Source organism: Eriocheir sinensis, chromosome 24 (genome assembly GCF_024679095.1).
Source record: "Eriocheir sinensis breed Jianghai 21 chromosome 24, ASM2467909v1, whole genome shotgun sequence".
In the NCBI taxonomy this organism is placed as follows: Eukaryota; Metazoa; Arthropoda; class Malacostraca; order Decapoda; family Varunidae; genus Eriocheir; species Eriocheir sinensis.
In genome coordinates, this window is record NC_066532.1 from 5,331,329 (window position 1) to 5,340,677 (window position 9,349).

The following is a 9,349-nucleotide window of genomic DNA, read 5'->3' on the forward strand; positions in this document are numbered from 1 at the left end:
TTTTCCCTTCCCCCAATCCCATCTTCTGTATGTCTCCACCTCTCATTTCTGTAATTTCTTCCCCCTCTCTCATTCTCTGTATCTTCTTCCTTTTCCTCCAGCAACTTCTTCCATTATTATCTACTTCCTCCTCTCCCGTCTTCTGTATCTGTCTCCACATCCTATCTTATTTATCTTCTTCCTCCTCTTCCATTCTCACGTAACACAACCTTCTTTTCCGCTACATATACATAAAAAAATCACTATAAAATTTGAATGATTCTTAAGTAACAACAGTCTTCGCGTAATGAGTCGATGAACGAATGAATGACTTAGTGAATGACTGGGTGAGTAAAGAGATAAAAGTGGACGAAAGAATTTAATTATAGAAATGAAGGGACAGAGTAGGGTAATAAAATCAACACTACTGCCCCAACCACTTCTAGTCAACAGTGACGTTCAAGAAGTTCCGAGATAGGCCAGACAGTATAGCAAAGTAAAGACAAGGAGAAAAAGGACGAAAGAAAATAGATTATAGAAAGGGAGGGACAGAGAAACTGGCTAATATATAATCAACAATGCTGCCCTCACCGCCTTTGGTCAACACCGGCGTACAAAACATTCTGAGGCAGACGAAAGTATATAAAAGTAAAGCGATGATATAGTAAATGAACCTTTCCCAGCACGCCTTCCCTCCCGTCAGCTGTGGTGTCCGAGTGGTTAAGGAGATGGACTCGAAATCCATTAGGCTCTGCCTGCACAGGTTCGAATCCTGTCCACAGCGCTTCCCTGTTTTATAGTTGGGAGTTTGGATTCCTTGGCTGGCTGGAGGATGTTGGTTAGAAGATAGGATCAGAGGGAAGGATTTAACTGTAGGATAATAAGATGAATAAAGGATTAGTGTGAGCAGGAATATAAGGGAAAACTGAAAAAAAAATGAGGAATGGTGGTTAGTTGAGGAGGGTTGAAGGAAGACCTTGTAGGACTAACTGTAGGATGTTATGATGTAGAAGAGAGAGAGAGAGAGAGAGAGAGAGAGTTAATTACACCATTCATTCAAGTCCACGCCACTCGTAAACCATGTGTGTGTGTGTGTGTGTGTGTGAGAGAGAGAGAGAGAGAGACCTTTCTTACAAGACGTTATCTACACTATCTCTAAACTCGCTTACTCAGCCACTCATTTATTCACTCACTCACTTTAACTTATTCATCGTTTACTCACTCACTTATCCTCTCACTCACACTTACTTAATTCACTTTCTTATTCATTGTTTTACTCACTCATTACGTCATTCATTCATTCATTTATTTGTTCCTTTATTATCGCATTCATTCATTCATTAACTCACTTACTTACTCATTCATTCATTTATCCACCATTATTACACTTTACTTTCCTTATTCACTTATTTACTTATTTTCTTATTTCTATATATTTATCTACCTTTTCTTTCTTTTTCTATCTTTTCCTCTTTATTTCTTTCTTTTCTTTCTCTCTTTGTTAATTTATCCACTTATTTTAATTTACTTTTAATTTTCTTCTCTTCCCTTCCCTTTCCTTTTTTTTATTATTCCTCTTCTCTTCCCTTCCATTCCTCTCTCTCTCTCTCTCTCTCTCTCTCTCTCTCTCTCTCTCTCTCTCTCTCTCTCTCTCACACCTAGTCTGGACCATGGGGTCTGTGTGGTCTGATTTTCCATGTAAATCTATGTAAATCTCTCTCTCACAAGTCTTCAAAATCTTAGCACCAACCTTCCTTATGATATGCTGTTGGCTGGGTTACCATTATTTTCCTACTATTCTCTATTCTCTCTCCTCCTCCTCCTCCTCTTCCTCTTCCTCCTCTCGGCCCCTGTGAACCCTTCCTCCCTTACTTATCTTTACTTATCTTGATTTACTTACATCAATTAACTTAAGAGTGATTTAATGTAAATGTGAAGTCAGGAAGGTAGTAGAGAAGTAGTAATAGCAGTTGTAGTCGTAGTAGTAGTAGTAGTAGTAGTAGTAGTAGTAGTAGTAGTAGTAGTAGCAGTGGTAGTGGTAGTAGTAGTGGTAGTGGTGGTGGTGGTGGTGGTGGTTGTAGTAGTAGTAGTAGTATCCTCCCTGACCTACCATCTTTCCTTCCTTCGTTGTTTTCTCTCTTTCAACCTTTCAATTTCCCCCTCTTCCTTCCTTCCTCCCTTCCTTCGTGTCTCCTTATCCACCACCCTATCTATCCAGCATCCTGTTTGCCTGTCTGTGCATCTCCTCCTCTTCTTCTTCCTCCTCATGTACTTCCTCTTCTTCCTCCACCTGTGCCCCTGAAACTACACCTCACTCATCGTGAGTATTGGGGGGGATCCTGAGGCTGCCCTGTGTAGGCCACTCGTCCTCTTCCATTCTCCTTGTGTTTCTGTGTTCTTATGTTCTTATGTAATGAAGTCGTTTTCCCCCACAGCTTAAGTTACCAGTAGTGTAAGTTAAGGGTAGTAATTTCCTCTTATTTCTCTTTTACTGTAAAATTTCCATGTCCCTTTCTTCCTTAAAGGTACATGGTGTTCTCTTCTAACTATTTCCTGCCGGCACGTTGCCGGAGGGAGAGGTGGGTGGGGAGGAGCCTTCATCTATTCTGTCCTGTTCTACCACACGTAGATTACTAGTAGTAGCGGTAGTAAACAGACACCCTCGCCATAGACCGATAGGTCTTCTGGTGTCTGTTCTTCCTATGTATTCCAATGTATTCCTTTTTCATCCCCTTCTCCTCCTCAGGTTTCTTGCTGAGTTCTATTACCTAAACATTAACCACACCAACTACTCCTCTCCTCTCCTCCTCCTCCTTCTGGTTCTTACGGCCGTAGTATTGATCTTCCCCATTCCCTTTCCGTCCCCATCCCCATACGCGGGTCCGGGGTATGTGTAAGCCGCCCCATCCCCTCCCCGTCCCCGGCGGGCCAGACAAGACCAACCCGCAGGTCATAATAATGTTGGCGGCACTTTCAAACCAATAATTCCAGAAAACGAGATAAATAATGGATTTTTCACACACCATTGTATTCATATACATTATATATCATAAAACAAAACAACAGCGTTGTTGATCTACATGTAAATAACAGGTAACGCGGGTAAGTTAATTTATGAGACAGGTTGGTATCCATGACTGGTCACACACACCTGGCCAGCCATGGGCCAGCCACATAGGGGTTGCCAGGTCGTGTCATTGGTGGCATTTTTGTCTTAAATCAAGGTGGTCGCCAAGAAATGCCCTTTTTTATGGTATATGTTAAGTATTACTATAATAATGCTATATTTAGTCATTTATCTGCCGTCTTTTGCCATTTTTGGGGCAATTATAAAGAAATCTTCAGGAATAACTGTACGTTTACAATCAAATGGAAACACAAGAGTCCTTACAAACTGAAAGAAATATATTAACTTCAGCAAAGTTTGCGATACAACATCAGTCATAGAAATATTCTGATACTTTTCAATATATTTTCTTCTACAATAACAAATAGAACAATATTTATTCATGAAATGTACGAAGGGGAACCTAAAGATGTCCTGCCTCGCACCCCGCGGAGTCAACACTTTTTCGACCCCATCTGCTCTCTCTCCAACCCCCCGGGGACGCTTAAAACTGCGGGTCACAGCCAAGGAAAAGGGATGGGATGGGAACGGGAATGGGGGAGATTAATACTACGGCCGTTAGTCTTAAACGTATCGGGCTTCTATTACAACTATTTCCCAAAGCCACGGAGAAGATTAACCTGGTTCTCGTGGGTGATTTTTCCGTCCAAGGTGCTGAAGTCGTGTCAAACTGTCCCCACCATCGCAAAACAGTCCACGAAACCCCCCAGCAAATTCTTCCACGCGAGGCTTTTGGGAGAGGCGAACTGAGGCCCCGAGACGCTGAAGAACATACGCCCAAAAAACAGCAACGGGCGTATTTAGATTTAGGCTTGGGCGGGACGAGGCGATGAATGGAGAAATAATGACTCAAAAATATAAGGACCAGTTGACAGCCTTGCATGATTCCACCTGTCCTTGAGAGAGAGAGAGAGAGAGAGAGAGAGAGAGAGAGAGAGAGAGAGAGAGAGAGAGAGAGAGAGAGAGAGAGAGAGAGAGAGAGAGAGAGAGATAGAGAGAGAGAGAGAGAGAGAGAGAGAGAGAGAGAGAGAGAGAGAGAGAGAGAGAGAGAGAGAGAGAGAGAGAGAGAGAGAGAGAGAGAGAGAGAGAGAGAGAGAGAGAGAGAGAGAGAGAGAGAGAGAGAGAGAGAGAGAGAGAGAGAGAGAGAGAGAGAGAGAGAGAGAGAGAGAGAGAGAGAGAGAGAGAGAGAGAGAGAGAGAGAGAGAGAAATTCCCAGTAACCTCTCACAAAACCATATCCTGCTTATTCATAATTCTTTAGCTTTTTTTTATCTTTCAAGGTTCGGCAGATCAGGGACAGAGAGGCACAGAAAAAAAACAAGAGAAAAAACAACAACAATAATAACAATGCACGCACCCGCTACACGTTTAGGCCCCCCCCCCCCCCAAAAAAAAAAAAAAGTGACTGGGAAAATTCTCAATGACGATATTTTTTTTCTATTCTGTCCCTGATGCTCTCTCTCTTCTCTCTGCATGAGGCCATACCTGAAAACCCAACTTTTCCTCTCTCTCTCTCTTGTCTCCTCTTCTCTCCCTTTCTTTCCCTTCCTTCCCTTCCTTTCCCTTCCCTTTCCTTCCCTTCCCTTTCTTTCCCTTTCTTTCCCTTCCTTTCCCTTCCCTTCTGTTTTCTTCTCTTCCCCATTGCTGGTAGTTGTAGAAGTAGTAGTAGTAGTAGTAGCAGTAGTAGTAGTAGCATAAGTACCCTTTCTATCCAACATTTTTTCCCTTCTTCCTTTCCTTCCTTCCTATCTTCCTTTATCATCCTTCTTTTTATTGCTATACTAGATTTTCCTACTATTATTTACAAGGTTACTTCTCCCCCCATTTCCTTATCAGCCCCCCCCCACCCCCCACCCCACACACACACACACCTGCGGCTGCCTTTCCCATACAAGTGTGCACCTGGACATCCAAGCCTTCCATTCATTCACTCGCACCTGTACACTCGATAACCGATCCCTGGGTTACGTCAATCGGTCGACCCCAGTCACCTCGCCCTCGTAAAGTGTGTGGTGGTGGTGGTGGTGGTAAGGAGGAGGAAACATGGAAACATGGACTAGCAGGCAGCAGAAAGCCTGTTGGCTCATTACTAGGCTGCCTGCGTTCAGTGATTCAATCAATCCGTTTGCCATAGGAGTGGCTTGCAGGGAAGGATTAAAGCACTTGTGTATCTACTCTTGGGAGCGTTCAGTTCACTCCTGATGCAGCAAAGTGGCGATCAATGCGTTTCTTGAAGGAGTTGATGGTCTCTGCGCTAACCACTTCAGCAGGAAGGCTGTTCCAGTGGCGAACAACTCTATTCGAGAAAAAACTCCTGCCGATGTCGGTATTGCATCGCCTTGCTTGAATTGTTTTTCCGTTGTTTCTTGTTCTCAGGTTGGTTTGTAGCGTGAAGAGTTTGGAGTGATCAACGTTGCTGAGCTTGTTCAGGTACTTAAAGACTTGTATCATGTCTCCCCGCAGGCGTCTCTTTTCCAACGTGAAGAGGTTGAGTCGCTCGAGTCGCTCTTCATAGGGCTTCGTCCTCAGTGATGGTATCATCTTCGTGGCGCGGCGCTGTACTCTCTCAAGTAATTCAATGTCTTTCCTGTAATTAGGAGACCAGAATTGCACGGCGTATTCCAGGTGGGGCCTTACCAGCGAATTGTACAAGGATAACATAACTCCCGGCGTCTTGTATTCGAAGTTCCTCGATATGAACCCAAGCATTGTATTGGCTTTCTTACAGGCGGACTTGCAGTGTTTTATTTGTTTCAAGTCACTGCTGATGGTGACCCCGAGGTCTCTTTCCTCTTGCACAACATGTAGTGGTTCGCCACCCATGTGGTATGTGTGGTTGCTGTTTCTGGATCCGATATGCATTGTCTTACATTTGGCAGTGTTGAAGGACATCTGCCATATTTATGACCACCGAGTGATCTGGTCCAGGTCTCTCTGGATAATTTCGCAGTCTGCCGTTGTGAGGGCCTTCCCACCCACCTTTGTGTCGTCGGCAAATTTTGAAAGATTGGATTTCAATCCTAGTTCTAGGTCGTTGATATATATGATGAAGTATGGGTCCCAGCACTGACCCCTGTGGCACTCCACTTGTGACCGGGAGCCACTCGGAGGCCTGTCCGTTGAGTACAACTCGTTGTTTTCTTCCAGTGAGCCAGTCCTTGATCCACGCTGTCAGATTGCAGCCTAATCCCGCTGACTTGAGTTTCTTGAGGAGTCTTTCGTGTGGCACTTTGTCAAAGGCTTTCTGAAAGTCTAGATATATAACATCGCTGGGGATATGATTATCCCAGTTTTCATAGATACCTTGGAAGAAGTCCAATAAATTGGTTAAGCATGAGCGCTTGTTCCTGAAACCGTGCTGAGCATCGGAAATGATGTTGTTGTCATCAAGGAACCTAACGAGTTTGTCTCTGATGATCTTCTCGAGGATTTTTCCCGCCACAGAGGTCAGGCTGATTGGTCTGTAGTTTAGGGCCACACTTTTGTCTCCCTTTTTGTAGATCGGAGTTACATTCGCTTGTTTCCAGTCTTTTGGGACTTTGTTTTGTTGTAGTGACAGATTGTAGATGGTGGTGAGTGGCTTGAGGATTTGCTGCTTGAGTTCCTTGAGCAGCCTGGGTGACAAGTCGTCGGGTCCGGTGGACTTGTTTGTCTCGAGTTTGTCTAGGTACTTCTTCACATCCCGTTCTTCGATTGTACCAATTTCTAGGGGAGTGATTCCCATCGGTGGGGTAGGAGGAGGAGGAGGAGGAGGAGGAGAAAGAGGAGGTGGAGGAGGAGGAAAATAGTAGTAGTAGTAGCAAAAATAATAATAAGAAAATAAGAGAGTAATAATAATAATAATAATAATGAGAAAAAAATAAGATGAAGGAGAAAAAAGAAAAGAAGAAGAAAAAGGAGGAGGAGAAAACCATCACTGTTATTATCATCATTATTATCATCATCATCATAATATTATATTTCTTACCCATTTCTTTCGTATTCTTTAAAATGAATCAATTATTTAACCTCTAACAGAATGCCTAATCATGCAAAACGGGAGAGAAGGAGGTAAAAAAATAAAACAAGACGAGGAGGAGGAGGAGGAGGAGGAGGGAGACAGGGAGAAGGGGGGGGGGGTGTAGATTAGCGGAATTACCAAGCAAATCTGAGTGTCATGTATTTGTCTGGTTTATGGTGATTAACGAGACGCAAACTGGATCGGGGCAGATGCTGGGTGTCCGCGTGAAGGTAAAGGAGAAGGAGGAGGAGAAGGAGGAGGAGGAGGAGGAGGAGGACGAGGGGGGGAGGGGGTAAGGCAAGGCAGGAGCAACGTCATGAGAGACTAAATTTGTCACCTGATGGAAGTGTGTCATCTTGCGAGGTCAAACAAATGGGCTGTTATTTTTTATCACAGGTGTAAGGTCAGGTTGGGTGCACATATATACGGTATAGTTGATCCATAGGCAAACTTGTACACTTTCCTCAATTCTCAAAGTTCCCGAAAATTCCCGAAAAGATGGAAAGTTTCGTTTAGTCGGCGCAACATCTGTGGTCAAATGCCGGAGAGAGACAGAAGGGGAAGGAATTATAAGAGAAGGGAACAAATACTAGGAGACGGGACACAAACCCCGATTAACCCGGTAGCAACGACGGACCAAATTTGTGGCTTTACCGTGTACCAGCGACGGGCCACATTTTTGCCATGATATAAACCCCGCAAAATAGATGATGCATAAACTGATCACAAATGCGTTGATATATATTATTAAATGGTTTACGTGAGTGATGATTTTTTTCTAATTTTTCTCGCTTAGAGGGAAGGGCCTTTAAGAAACATGATCCCTGTTGGGTGGACAGGGGCGTAGGGTATCGGAAAAAGCCGCCCAAATTTTTCCACTCCGCCCGGAAAATTCCCGAAAACTTCCACTGAAAGTTTCCCAGTTCAGAGTTCCCAGGAAATTAACAACCCTGTGTGTGTGTGTGTGTGTATGTGTGTGTGTAGGGGGGGATAGGGTATAACGTGTTTCTTAATATGCCTCACTTACCAAACAAACTCTCTCTCTCTCTCTCTCTCTCTCTCTCTCTCTCTCTCTCTCTCTCTCTCTCTCTCTCTCTCTCTCTCTCTCTCTCTCTCTCTCTCTCTCTCTCTCTCTCTCTCCATGAGGCCATACCCGAAAACCCAACTTTTTTCCTCTCTCTCTCTCTCTCTCTCTCTCTCTCTCTCTCTCTCTCTCTCTCTCTCTCTCTCTCTCTCTCTCTCTCTCTCTCTCTCTCTCTCTCTCTCTCTCTCTCCAGTTTTTTTTACAACAAAGGAGGTAGCTCAAGGGCACACAAAAAAAGAAAAAAAAAAAAAAAAAAAAATCCCGCTACTCTCTGCACCTAAAAAAGATACAAAAGAGGTGGCTGAAAGGAAGATCAAATACGGGAGGAGAGGTGTCCTGATACCCTCCTCTTGAAAGAGTTCAAGTCGTAGGCAGGAGGAAATACAGATGAAGGAAGATTGTTCCAGAGTTTACCAGCGTGAGGGATGAAAGAGTGAAGATGCTGGTTAACTCTTGCATAAGGGGTTTGGACAGTATAGGGATGAGCATGAGTAGAAAGTCGGAGGGGGGGAGGCATGCAGTTAGCAAGTTCAGAAGAGCAGTCAGCGTGGAAATATCGATAGAAGATAGAAAGAGAGGCAACATTGCGGCGGAATTTAAGAGGTAGAAGACTATCAGTATGAGGAGGAGAGCTGATGAGACGAAGAGCCTTAGCCTCCACTCTGTCCAGAAGAGCTGTGTGAGTGGAGCCCCCACATGAGAGATGCATACTCCATACGAGGGCGGACAAGGCCCCTGTATATGGACAGCAACTGTGCAGGAGAGAAGAACTGGCGGAGACGGTACAGAACGCCCAGCCTCGAGGAAGCTGATTTAGTAAGAGATGAGATATGAAGTTTCCAGTTGAGATTTTGAGTTAAGGATAGACCGAGGATGTTTAGTGTTGAGGAAGGTGATAGCTGGGTGTTGTCAAAGAATAGGGGATAGTTGTTTGGAAGATTGTGTCGAGTGGATAGGTGGAGAAACTGTGTTTTTGAGGCGTTGAAGGACACCATGAGGCCATACCCGAAAACCCAACTTTTTTCCTCTCTCTCTCTCTCTCTCTCTCTCTCTCTCTCTCTCTCTCTCATAATTTACTCTATTATACACCTTAACCTTTTCTTGTGTCTGTTTATAATCACGCTTCTAAATCTGTCTAGATTACTGCACACACACAAAAA

General features: G+C 44.1%; 1 non-coding gene across 1 annotated transcript; it reads left to right on the plus strand.

The window, feature by feature from the left end:
* The first annotated feature begins 681 nt into the window (after nucleotides 1-681).
* Trnas-cga (transfer RNA serine (anticodon CGA)) lies at nucleotides 682-763 on the plus strand. The gene has a single exon. It is a non-coding gene; the product is annotated as a tRNA-Ser (tRNA).
* The last annotated feature ends 8,586 nt before the right edge of the window (nucleotides 764-9,349 follow it).